The sequence below is a fragment of the Martes martes genome (assembly GCF_963455335.1).
Source record: "Martes martes genome assembly, chromosome: 17".
NCBI lineage: Eukaryota > Metazoa > Chordata > Mammalia > Carnivora > Mustelidae > Martes > Martes martes.
The window spans coordinates 59,198,088-59,210,843 of NC_137905.1; the positions used below are offsets into that span (position 1 = coordinate 59,198,088).

At 54.4% G+C, this 12,756-nt stretch overlaps 1 long non-coding RNA gene across 3 annotated transcripts; it reads left to right on the plus strand.

The window, feature by feature from the left end:
* The first annotated feature begins 11,105 nt into the window (after nt 1–11,105).
* LOC308358876 lies at nt 11,106–12,539 on the plus strand. Of its 3 annotated transcripts, XR_013968348.1 has the most exons (4): nt 11,158–11,222; nt 11,644–11,739; nt 12,053–12,146; nt 12,288–12,539. It is a non-coding gene; the product is annotated as an uncharacterized lncRNA (long non-coding RNA). The 3 variants fall into 3 exon arrangements; XR_013968347.1 differs by lacking the exon at nt 11,644–11,739 and having other exon boundaries at nt 11,106–11,222; nt 12,285–12,537; XR_013968349.1 differs by lacking the exon at nt 11,158–11,222 and having other exon boundaries at nt 11,438–11,739.
* The last annotated feature ends 217 nt before the right edge of the window (nt 12,540–12,756 follow it).

Sequence of the window (12,756 nt, forward strand, 5' to 3'; positions counted from 1 at the left end):
AACTTTCTCGCCGGGCGGTTTCGTCTCGGCCCCTACTGGGTAGGGGACATCGCGCTACAGGCAAGGGCTGCAGGATTACGAGGTCCTCCGCAGCGCCCGGCCACAGCGACGGGCTGGGGCACCGACTCCCACCCGAGCCTCGGGAGCAGGGTGCAGACCCGGCCCGGGAAGGGAGGGCGCGCGGCCACTCACCCGAGGGCGGGCGGCCAGGGGCCCCGCGCCATCGCCTCTTCCGACTCCGAGGTCCTCCTGGCGCCACCTGCCGCCCCGCCCGCTCCCTCCAGGGCCCACCGGCTCGCGGCTCCGGACAGACCGCCCGGGACGGCCCCACACCACGGAATAGACGCGAGCCGCGCGGCCAGCGCAGCCTCTCCACGCGACGGCGGCGCCGGGGGCAAAGCGGAACTACCAGACCCAGAAAACCCCGCGCTGCGGCCCCTGACCAATGGGAGAGCGCGGCCGGGGACTCCGGAGAGACGCCCCCCCCCCCATAGGCATCCGGGAGTTGTAGTCCGGAGGCCGGAGCCCTCGTCCTAGTCCAGCAGGCGACACACCTGAGCTCCCAGAGGGTCAGAATACGCTTCCCAGAAGGCGATAGGCGTGTCCGCCCAATGGACAAGCTCGACCGGGCCTGGGCTGGGGGAAAGGGGACCTTCCGGCCCGGTTTGAGCTCCCCGGCCGGGCGTACGCGGCAGTGAGACGGATTCCTCTCACTATAATTCCCCGAAACTACCTTGGTCAGGTTCTCGAACTCCAGAAGCGCGCAGTCGTTGGCTACGGAGAGTCCGAGAAGCCTGAGGAGAGGAATTCCACAAGTTACAGGAAATTGTAGTCACACCAACTTTGTCCAGCAGGTGGCGAGCGTGGGCCTCGGGCCTCGTACTACCTTTCCCAGAGGCTCCGCGGGGCGAGTCCTCCTCCCAAGGAAAGAACGTAGTGGGCGTAGTGGGCTGGAAAAATAGGTGTCACCCAGCAGCGTGGCCTCCTGGGAGTTGCAGTCCACTGTCCGCACTCCGCCTGGTCCCGTGCTCGGGCTCGGACTACAGCTCCCAGAAGGCTCCGTGGCAGCGCGGGGTTGGGAGCGTCTGGGGGGCCGCCCGCCCTCAGCTCCAGCTGTCGAAAGACGCTGTCTTCACAAGTACACCTTCCTGGGGACGAAGTCAGAGTAAGTGTCTTGATGTCCTTCCCACGAGACACAAAGGCGCGCATTCAAGTGTTCTGTGCCTGCCCGGTGTTTCCGTTCGCCGGGTGGGTGACGGAGGCAGGCATCCCTCACGCACCGTCGGGTACGTCTTCCAGGAAACGGGCGCTCGGGCTCGGCCGCATCACGACGCTGTCGTAACCGAGGCATCCCCCGCGTTTCTGCCTCCTTGACGCGAAGGGAAGGGGAGGGGAGGGGAGGGGAGCCGGGGGCGGTTTCGTGGCGCCTTGGGAGCGCCGGAACGCGGAGAACCGCGCCTGCGCGGAGCGAATCTGGGTTTGGGAGGGGAGGTGCCGGCGAGCCTTGGGCCGCTTTTCGCGGACGCCGCGCGTTCGGCCCTCGCGCCGGCCTGTGTGCGGGCGAGGTGGGCATGTGGTCCACGCGGGGCGGAGCCCTGACCCCCTGGCGGGTGATGTCTTCCACGCACTTTTCGCCTCCCAGCCGTTTCTGCACAGGGCGGACCCCCCAGTCCATGTGCTCTGTGCTCTTCTTGGTGGCACTTTAAGGAATTTTCAAGACCCCTTTTCCTTAAAGATTTATTTATCTGCTTCAGGGAAAGGAAGAGCGAACGAGGGGAGGGCCACATGGGGAGGGAGCGAAAGAATCCCAAGCATCTCGCACAGAGCGGGAGCCCGAGGGGGGGGCGGGTCTGTCACCAACCCCTGAGATCAGGACCTGGGCTGAAACCGAGAGCCACCCTTCACCAAACGCACCAGCCAGGAGCCCCCAAACCCAGGGCCACTCCCTGACCCATTCCCCGGCCGCTGCCATTTTGTGTCATTGGAAAGCAAGCCCCCGTGTTTTGGGTGGCCTGTTTTAACTACAGTATATAAACGATACGAGCCATTTCCAACATAACCAAAATTCCATTATAAAACTTTTAGAAAAAATAACTTGCACTACTGAATATTCAGTATTCCAACTTAAAATTATTTCCATGGTTTTAAGTAGTTTGAGGGATGAGGGGAGCCTGAAGGGCTCAGTCGGTTAACCCACCGACTGGCTCTTGATTTGGGGTCAGGTCATGATCTCAGGGTCAGAGACTGACTTCCAGGCTCGGAGGGGAGTCTGCTTGAGTTTCTCTCTTTCCCTCTCTGCCTCTCCCTCTGCTCGCACTCTCTCTCTCTCTCTCTTTCTCTTAAATAAATAGGTAAAATCTTAAAAAATTTATTTGAGAGAGATAGCGACAGAGCATGCATGGGGAGGAGAGGGAGAAACGGGCTCCTGGATGAGCAGGGAGCCCAGTGCAGGGCTCGATTCCAGGACCCTGTGATCATAACGGGAGTTGGAGGCAGATCCTTAGCTGGCTGAGCCACCCAGGTGCCCCAATAAATAAATCTTTTTTTAAAATAAAAATAAGGGGCGCCTGGGTGGCTCAGTGGGTTAAGGCCTCTGCCTTCGGCTCGGGTCATGATCTCAGGGTCCTGGGATCGAGCCCCACGTCGGGCTCTCTGCTCAGCGGGGAGCCTGCTTCCTCCTCTCTCTCTGCCTGCCTCTCTGCCTACTTGTGATCTCTGTCTGTCAAACAAATAGATAAAATCTTTTAAAAAATAAATAAATAAAATAAAAAAATAAAAATAAAAAAGTTTGATTTTTTCTTAAAGCAGGGTATAACAAAGGGCTATGGTTTGTAACATATTAATTCCCTTGTTTTTTGGTAACAGCTTTATCCAAGTATCATTCACCTACCATGAAATTCACCCATTTACAGTGTAGAATTCAGTGACTTTTAGCATATCCACATATTTGTGCAGCCATCGCGAAAATAAATGTTAGAATATTTCTTCCCCCTCAAAAAGCACTGTACTTCTTAGCCTTCACCTACCAGTCTGTCCTCCCCCAGCCCTAGGCAACCATGAACTGACTGCTGTCTCTATACATTTACCCATTTTGGACGTTTCACATAAATGAAGGCATACAGTACATGGTCTTTTGTGACAGGCTTCTTGAACTCACACAGCATAATATTTTAAGTTTCATCCATGCCGTAGTTTCAGTTCTGTATTGCCAAATCACACTCCATTGCACAGATACGGCATATTCCGTCCACTCACCAGTTGAAGGACACTTGAGTTGTTTCCACTTTCTGCCTGCTCGTAACGTTTGTGCCCAAGTTTTTGTGTGGACATATATGTTCATTGCCCTGTGTATCTATCAAAGAGTGGAGTTACCAGGTCATATGGTCATTCTGTGTTTAAGAAGGGCCATCAGAAAAAAACAAAGCCCTTCAGACACCCTCGTTTTAGCCTGCAAGACCTTAAGCAGAGGACCCAGCTTAGGCTCAGGTCATGATCTCCTGGTCCCTGGATGGAGCCCTGCCTCAGGGAGGGAGCCTGCTTTTCCCTCTCCCCCTGTTCATGGTTGTGTTCTATCTCTCTCTCAAAAAATAAATAAATAAATAAAATATTTAAAAACAAGTTTTTAAAAAGTAAACAAGAAAGGAAAAGACCCACAAAAGTCACAGTGCAGCTCTCATGCCAGGAACTGGTGCCCTGCACTCCCTTCCTCAGCCTCCTCATTCCCCCCAGCAGAGTCGAAACCCCCCTGGGCCTCCATAGGGCCACCTCTCTGGGCTGGAGATCTTGGACTCCGCTTCTCCCACCTGCCTCTGCCCTAGCCACGGGGCTGCTCTCACCCATCCCCTCTGAAGAGCCCCACCTCCGTCCAGCCTTCCAGCTTGGCAGAATGAGCATCAGTTCCCAGCCCTTCCCTGAATCGTCCACAATAGACTCTGTCTAGCGATGCCCACAGTACTCTCTTCCTAGAAGGGGTGCTCCTGGCCCCTCACGCTCCCGTTTCTGGAGCAGAATCCCACTAGCCAGCCACCCTGCTGCTCCCCCCTGCCCCTGGCTCCTGCAGGGCCACATGTGCCCTAAGGTGGCCGCCCAGACCGCTCAATGAACAGATGAGCCCGGTACAGATGGGGTGCAGAGGAGCGGAGAATCGGGACCCTGGAGCCTGGCTGCTGTGCTGTGGGAGGAGGACCCTGCAGGGCCTGCCAGGCTCTGCCCCAGACCACCAGGCCGGAAAGCCCTGCAGGATCTGGGAGCTGCCCGGAGACACTGGGCAGGGCCCGGGCCAGCACAGGGCTGACTTGGACCCGCTCTGGAGCCCATCAGGCCCTGCGAGCCCTGCAGATTCCAGGAGCATTACTGAAACGCTCCTGGAATTCCAGATTCCAGGGGGCATCCGGGTCCTTACCAGACCAGCCCCGAGCCTCCAGACCCAGCCAGTGCCGAAGGTTCCAGGAGATGCCAGAGGACAAGGGTGGGTGTGGTGCTGGGTTTGTGGGGCCTGATCCAAACTGACCTCGGTCCATAACTCCAGCAAGCCCTGCAGGGTCTGGGAGTCGCCAGGGGTGGCCAATGATGTGGGAAACAAAGGCAGAAGAAAAATTATTAAATTTCCTTGTATCCTATAGCCCATGGACAAGTCCTTGAAACAGGCAGAGTGACATTCCTCTAGGGACTCAACTGTCACGAAGCTAATACTTCGCTGAGGGCCAAAGGCAATCTTAGCCTGACCCCCAGGACCCTGTAAGTTTACTTTAACATAAAAATTCCTTTGGAAACTTCCTTTATCTTTACCCTCCAAGCTACGTGTTGGCAATCACCCCCCAAGCATATGGCTCACTGATACACATCTGGAGGGTCTCACGACTCAGGATTTATGAGACTGTAATAAATGACCCTTCCCAACAACAGCTAGCCCCCTCAAGGTCCTGGAGACCTCGCTTCCAAAATTCCTTAGAGACTGACACTTTGCTTAATCCCCTCCCAACTTGAAAGTATATAATCAGCCACTCTTCACGACCCCAGTGCAGCTCTTTTTGCCCATGGGTTCTGTCCCCCTGCTTTAATAAAACCCTTTTTGCACCAAAGACATCTCAAGAATTCCTTCTTGGCCGCTGGCTTCAAACCCTAACGTTTTTCCTACATCAGCCACAGCCTGGGGGGTGCAGGTGTGTGAGGCTGACCCTGACCTGCCCCAATTTGCTGGACCCAGCAAGCCTTCTGGGGTCCCAGAGTAAGCTGCTCCAGAGGGCTACTAAGTTAGTGGGTGTTTGGCCCTCTGTCTCCAAGAGGATGGCTTTCGTCTTCTCTCTAGTGTCTGCTGAGAGTGACGAGCAGAGAGCTCAGCACAGATGCTGGCCTGGCTTAGCCCCAGGTGGCCAGAGGGACACCTGGCTTCCCAAGGTCCTCCTCTTGGGCCAAGATGTTCACTCAGGGCCACCCAAAGTGGACCGCCAGCTGGGCCGCAGGAGCACGTGCGGCCACCGGCCAGGGGCTGAGGGAAGGACGGGAACTGGGTTGTGTGGCCAAGGCTGGCAGGGAGGCATTGAGTAACTGACCTGGGCAGGGAGGGAAGGAGAGAACGAGGGAAGCGTGGAGTGGGGGCTCAGGCACAGGCTGCTTCTCGGGGTCACACGAGCCAGCACAGAGCTCAGGGACTGAGCCACCCAGGTTCCACCATATTCCACGGACACCCTCAGTCCTGGGCCGGTGGCAGGGTGGTGGTCACCCTACGCAGCAGAGTGTCCTGGGTTCGCCTGGACAGGGAAGATGGCCTTTGAGAGGTCTGTTTGCCGTGCTCTCACGTTGCTGGCTTCCCGGATAAAGCAACTTTTCCTTTCCCAGCATCACGCATCTTGAGTACTGATGTCTGAGCAGCGCGCGGTGGGACCTGAGTTCGAACCAGCACTCTGGTAACAGTCAAGAAGCGTCAGAGTGCAGAGCCCAAGGTACCTCCTGCCTTAACAGGGGACCCGGCGGAGGCACAGGTCCTGGTTGGGGAGGCCACTGCCAACATCCCCAGGGTCATGAAGATTCTGGGTCCTTTGCACTGGGGCCACTGTGGGTCATTGAAAACCTGTGATGCTTGAGCCAGCCACTCTCCAGGAAGAAAAGCCCATGCCGTGTGTTCCTTCCACCTCTGTGTGAGTTAGCTCTGTAACCCTTTTAAATGTTGCTGAGAGCTATGGAGGTCCCCAACCAGTAGGCCCAGGGTCCCCAACCCTCCAGCCCATGTGCACGTCATAGGCCACTTAAGCTCAGACCCACAGTTTTCTTGGCTCCTGGAATGAAACCCAAGGAGCACCTGACCTTCATGTTCATTCCTCTGTCTCCCTCTTTCTGCTCCCTTCCTTCTGGGTTTTATGTTTCCGGTTCTGGGCCAGCCTGGCCCTGACAGATCATTCCTCACTGGCGATGGCCACGCTCTAGAACCTGCTCGTGGGCCGTGAGCGAGGGGCGCCTCTCGGAGCTGGGCTGCGCCGTCCTCGTCTGTGCTCTCCCTGCACCTGTGGCCGGGGCACACAAGGCAGCTGCTCACTCTCGGGGGTCCACGATGGAGGAGAGCCTTTCCCGCTCCTTGTCTACTCACACGACATTCTCCTTTCTGCCAGAGGTAGTAACAAAACAGGTGAGGGGGCGCCTGGGTGGCTCAGTCGGTGAAGCCTCTGCCTTCGGCTCAGGTCGTGATTCCAGGGTCCTGGGATCAAACCCCGCATCGGCTCTCTGCTCAGTGGGGAGCCTGCTTCCCCCTCTCTGCCTCTCTGCCTACTTGTGATCTCTGTCAAATAAATAAATAAAATTTAAAAAAAAAAAAAACAACAACAAACAGGTGATAACTACAGCATACTGTGTTAACATAAAGATGCTCTGGTCTCGGGGGGCTCGGCTGATATGCCGCCTTCTCCATCAACTCCTAAAGGCAAGGGCGGACAGTGACCTGGAAAACCCACCAGGAATTCGGTTTCCCCCTGTGTTCTGGGTCCTCCATACAACCCTTACTTGCCCTTGAGCTGGTCTCCTCCACAAGAGACTTCCTTTGTAAAGTCAAGTCACTGAAACAAGTCACCACAAAACTAATCTAAAAACCAAAAGGTGCGGGGAAGAACAAAGCAGAGGGGACTTGCGAGAGCTCCGTGGGGCGGGGCCGCTTCAGCTCAGGGGGTGGGGGAAGCCGCTCTGCGGAGCTGACGTCAGAGCCCAGGCCCCATCCACCATCTGGAGGAAGGATGTTCTAGACCAGGCAGAGTCTCACCCGTGTTGGAATTCAGGCTCCATAAACTACAGTCTGAAGGCAAAACACTGCCTATTTTGATAAATAAGGTTTTCTTGGAGGGATGCCTGGCTGGCTGGCTCAGTCAGTAGAGCATGCAGCTCACAATGTCAGGGTCATGACTTCAGTCCCACCTAAAGGGGAAAAAAAAAGTTTTAGTGGCACACAGCCAACCCTATCTTTCTGAGTATTGTTTATGACTGCTTTCCGGCCGCAACAGCACAGCTGAGTCGCTGTGACAGATACCATATGGCCAACAAAACCAAAAATATTCACTATTTGGCCCTTTGCAGAAAAAGCCTTCTGGCCTCTGCTGTAGACGACGTTTTTCTTGCTGGTACAGAATATCCCACAGCGCGAACAGAGCACAGGGCAGCCCTCCTCCACTGGTGCGTGTTTGGCTTTTCCGACAGCACCGCCAGAGCGTTCCTAGGTGGGGACGCTTGGTCCCGGGGCGTGCAGATGGTCGACTGAGCTAGAAGATGCCGAATGTGTTCCAAAACTCAAATATCCTCAAATATTTCCCACAAAATTTTTTAAAACTTATCTGGCTTCAAGTCCCAGAGGCACCTGTTCGTGTGATATGGCCGCACCAGATCTTCCTACAACCCAGACACTTCTGCTTCCTTTTACTGATATGATTTTTTTTAAAGATTTTATTTATTTGATAGACAGAGATCACAAGTAGGCAGAGAGCGAGAGGAGGAAGCAGGCTCCCTGCTGAGGAGAGAGCCCGATGCGGGTCTCGATCCCAGGACTCTGGGATCACGACCTGAGCAGAAGGGAGAGGTTTTAACCCACTGAGCCACCCAGACGCCCCTACTGATATGATTTTGATGTATAATTCACACAGCATAAGACACAACCATTTATTTTTTTGTTTTTTTAAAGATTTTATTTATTTGACAGACAGATCACAAGTAGGCAGAGAGGCAGGCAGAGAGAGAAGGGAGGAAACAGGCTCTCTGCTGAGCAGAGAGCCCGATGCGGGGCTCGATCCCAGGACGCTGGGATCATGACCTGAGCCGAAAGCAGAGGCTTTAACCCACTGAGCCACCCAGGGGCCCCAAGACACAGCCATTTAAAGTGTATAGTTCAGTGCTTTTTAGTATACTCACAGGGTTTTGCAACTGTCACCGCTAATTCCAGAACATTTTCATCAGCCTAAAAAGGAACCCCATGTCTACTGCTGCGCTCTCCAGTCTGCCTCCTTCCGGCCCCTGGCAGTCACGACAGTAAGGCTTCTGGCTAACTTACTTTTTTTTTTTCCCCCTAACTTACTTTTTAAGTTGAGATTTCCCTGTGTCATTTGGAACAAAAGTTTCTGCTGCTTACAAAATGTTTGGAAACCTGTGCCTGGCACCAGACTGCCTCCCAGTGGATCTAGCATTCAAACTGCCTGATGATGAGACGTCTTTCCCCCTGGCTCTCAAAACAAACTAAGTGAATGTTCTCTGCTTCCGAGGTGCGTTGCAGTGTTATGAACGCGTAAGTCAGGCCAAAAGGTCAGGCCAATTTCTGCTACCAAGAAAATGAGCCAGGGAACTCAATGTCGCTGGAGCATAGTAAGCCCTTGGCACTTGGATTTGATTGTCCCATCTGTGGCTTCTTCACGCAGCAGTGCCTGCTTGAATACAACAGTCCAGGGACCAGCAGCCAGCAAGAGATGAGACAGAGGCACGGCCCTGACCACCCACCTAAGTAGCCTCTCTTGCCCCTCCCGGGATTTTATATGTCCACACCAAGTTTTATTTTCTCTAAGGCACTTACACTTCCAGCAAGCATCTGCTTTACTTGTTTCCTGGGGTGTAAACTGCAGGCCCTTCAAGGCCAAAGCCCCATCAGTCCTGCTCACTGATGTGCTCACCCCCTGCCCCTGAACAGCACCAAGCAGGCACTGCTGTCCAGCGGATAAATGGCATTCAGTCCGAGGCTCCCAGAGGTGGGGCTCCCATCTCCTTTGTTAGATTCCCCAACCCCACTCGCATCCTCCTGCTACCGCATCTCAGCACTGGGCAGCTACTGTCACCCTGAGCCCGGTCCCAGAGCTGTGAAACCTCTTTGAATCATTACCTTACCCCCAGTCTGAATTTAAAATAAACAATAACTCTTTAGTATAAATATGTTCCAAACATACTACTGGAATGCATTTAGAGTAAAATATAGTATTAGTATTTAGAAGAGTATTTGGTAGTAGAACTTGGTTTAAATATGTACCAAATAGGGGCGCCTGGGTGGCTCAATGGGTTAAAGCCTCTGCCTTTGGCTCAGGTCATGATCTCAGGGTATTGGGAACGAGCCCCACATTGGGCTCACTGCTCAGAGGGGAGCCTGCTTACCCCTCTCTATCTCTGCCTGTCAAATAAATAAATAAATAAATCTTTTAAAAAATGTCCCAAATATAATACTGGGACAAGTAATAAGATATACTCTTCATAATTACTGTAGTATTTTCTATTATTACTTATTTATTAAAGATTTTATTTATTTATTTGACAGAGACACAGGGAGAGAGGGAACACAAGCAGAGGGAGTGGCAGAGGGAGAAGCAGGCTTCCGGCTGAGTAGGGAGCCCGATGTGGGGCTTGATCCCAGGACCCTGGGATCATGACCTGAGCCGAAGGCAGATGCTCAGTGACTGAACCACCCAGGCGCCCTTACTATTATTATTTAGTATAAGTATATCCCAAATATACTACTGGGACAAATTTATAATTAAAAAAATCACTCGTCTGAAATTCAAATTTAGCTAGGATTTGTCCTGTATTTTTATTTGCTAAATTCGGCAACCCTATTCTGACACTTAAATATATCAAAAAATACTTATACTCAATGTATTTATAGTAAAAAGATTTTAAAATATAATAAATGTGGGACACACTCATACTAAAAAAGTATTTATTGTTTACCTGGAATTTAAATTCAGGGGGGCATCCTGCATTTTTATTTACTAAATCTGGTAACCCTACTGTGGGACATGGCTACATTGAAAATTACATATAGTACTATACATGTATTTTCTAGGTTTTAAAAAATACACTAAATGTGTAACAGTAATACTAAAAAACGCCGTTGTTAGCTTTGCGCAGTGGCAGTATCGTAGCCAATGAGGTTTATCCGAGGCGCGATTATTGCTAATTAAAAAACGCCGTTGTTATCTGACATTTAAGTCTAACTGTGCCTCTTGTATTATTTATTTGCAAAATCTAGCAATCCTATTCTGGCACATATTCTACTAAAACAGACGTGTATTTTAAAAATATGTTAGCGTGGGGTGCGTGGGTGGCTCAGTGGGTTAAGCCTCTGCCTTCGGCTCAGGTCATGATCCCAGGGTCCTGGGATGGAGCCCCGCATTGGGCTCTCTGCTCAGCGGGGAGCCTGCTTCCTCCTCTCTCTCTGCCTACTTGTGATCTCTGTCAAATAAATAACAAAATCTAAATAAATAAATAAATAAATAAATTTAAAAAATAAAAATATGTTAGCATGCTCAATGTGAGCCGCTCCTACAGTAAAGCAAACAAACGAAACGCCACGTTAATTGGCATTTCTGGCTTGCGGGCCGGCCTGGACACCGCAAAGACAGAGCCTGACCGCGGCCCTCACGCCGCCCCGCCCATCCTCCTACCCAACCCCCCCTCCCCCGCAACCTCACTGAGACGCGGCTTGCCCCGTTGCCATGGCGACCGAACCAGTCCGGGGTAACTCTGGGGCGCTGCGGGGGTGAAGAACTCCGAGCGGCTTCCGATTGGCCCGCGCGTTACCACCCTGTCCTCCGCCAGGGAGTCCCGCGGCGCGCGACGCTCGGGGACGACTCTACGCGCCTCTCCGGGCCAATGGCGGCCGCCCGCGGCGCGCGGGGTTCTGGGAGTTGTAGTCCGCGCGGCGGCCGCTGCGCTCGCTCTCAAGCCGAGGCGCCGCCATGACGGAGCGGCCCTGGCCGGAGCGGAGCCCGCGCGCGGTGAGTCCGCCGCGGCCCGTCCGGCCGTCCCGCCGCCTGTCCCTCGTCCGTCAGTGCGCCCGCCGAGCTGGCCGGCCGCGGGAAGGGGCCGCGGGGCGGGCCGAGGGCGCCGGAGTCGGCGGGCGCTGGTTGGGATCGCGTTAGAGGAAGCGCGGGTGGAGACGAGTCCGGGCTCGGGCGGGAGGCGCGCGCAGCCCGAGGCCCGCGGCGGGGCCGAGCCGGGTCGGGGAAGCCGTCGCGGGGCCGCGAGGTCCCCGGGGATGAGGGAGACGGGCGAGCCTCGCACGCCAGGCGGGGGGGCCGAGGTGGAGGTGGGCAGGGGGCCGCGGCGCGCCGTTCCGCCCAGCCCAGGCCCAGGCGGCGTCTCCCCTCCCCATCAGCCGGCGCAGACAGTCCCTCCACCCTCGTTTGTCCACTCCAGACCCCTCTCGGCCCAGCCCAAGCTCCCCCTCCCCCCACCAGCCAGCAGCCCAGAACCTGACACAGTGTCTGCGGCAGATCTCGGTGCCCACCGCAGGTAAGCCCGGCCTGTCCACGTGGCTTTGAGCCCTGCAGGTGACACTCAGAGACCCCCTAGCATCAATCCTCGTCACCCCCGGAGCGGATCTCCAAGACCCCAAGACCACCCTCATCAGCCTAAGACCCCTACATCTTCCAGGCCCCCTCCTCAGCCTGGGTTCCCCAATATGGTCCAGACCCCCCACATGAGGACATCATCCCCCCTCCAACATGGGCCCCAGACACCCGGCCATAGGCCTTCCGTGCTTTCCGCTGGGAGCCCCACTTGACCCCCTCTAGAGCCTCCATCAACTCAGCTTCTCCCCACATAGACTTCATCCCGGGACCCTGGAGGGTGCTGAGGGGCTGCGATTCTCCACCCTGGAATCTGCCTGGGGCGCACTTGCCCGCTCACCGGAGAGAAGGGTAAGGTCTGAGATCCCAGAGCAGAAGGACTGCTGGAACCTGTGAGGCTGCGAAACGGCCCCCCCCCCCCGCTTTTTTTTCTTTCAAAAATACACATATGACACTACGGCGTAAGAGTGTTTTTGCCTGTGGTCTCAGCAGGGGTGACGGAGCTTGAAAACGCCCAGTCGGGCTTCCGGTGGACAAAGCGGCGGGAAGATCGCTGGTGGGGCCCGGCCCTCGTGAGTCGCCCTCCCCGCGCGTGTACACCTCTCCTTCCTGATCGTAAAACCCACACACGTGCTCATGAAAGTTCTCCAGAGGATCAAGAAGGAAAAAGTCACGTGGACGACTCCTCCACTTTTCACTTGTCATAAGCATTTCCCATGTCATTAAAAATCCTTCCTAAATGTTTTTGTTCCTTTTTTTTTTTTCTTCATGATGAAGGTCAAACATGATCAAAATACCATTTGGGGGAGATTAAGAGAAGTATGAAGAACGTAGCATTTGGCTGGCCGCCTTTGGGGCTCTCCCGGCATCCCTTTTTGGGACCCTCATATGTCATTTGCATCCCACTTTCCCCTGTACCTCATACCATCTGTATGTCACGTCTGCCTGCCTTGAGCATGTT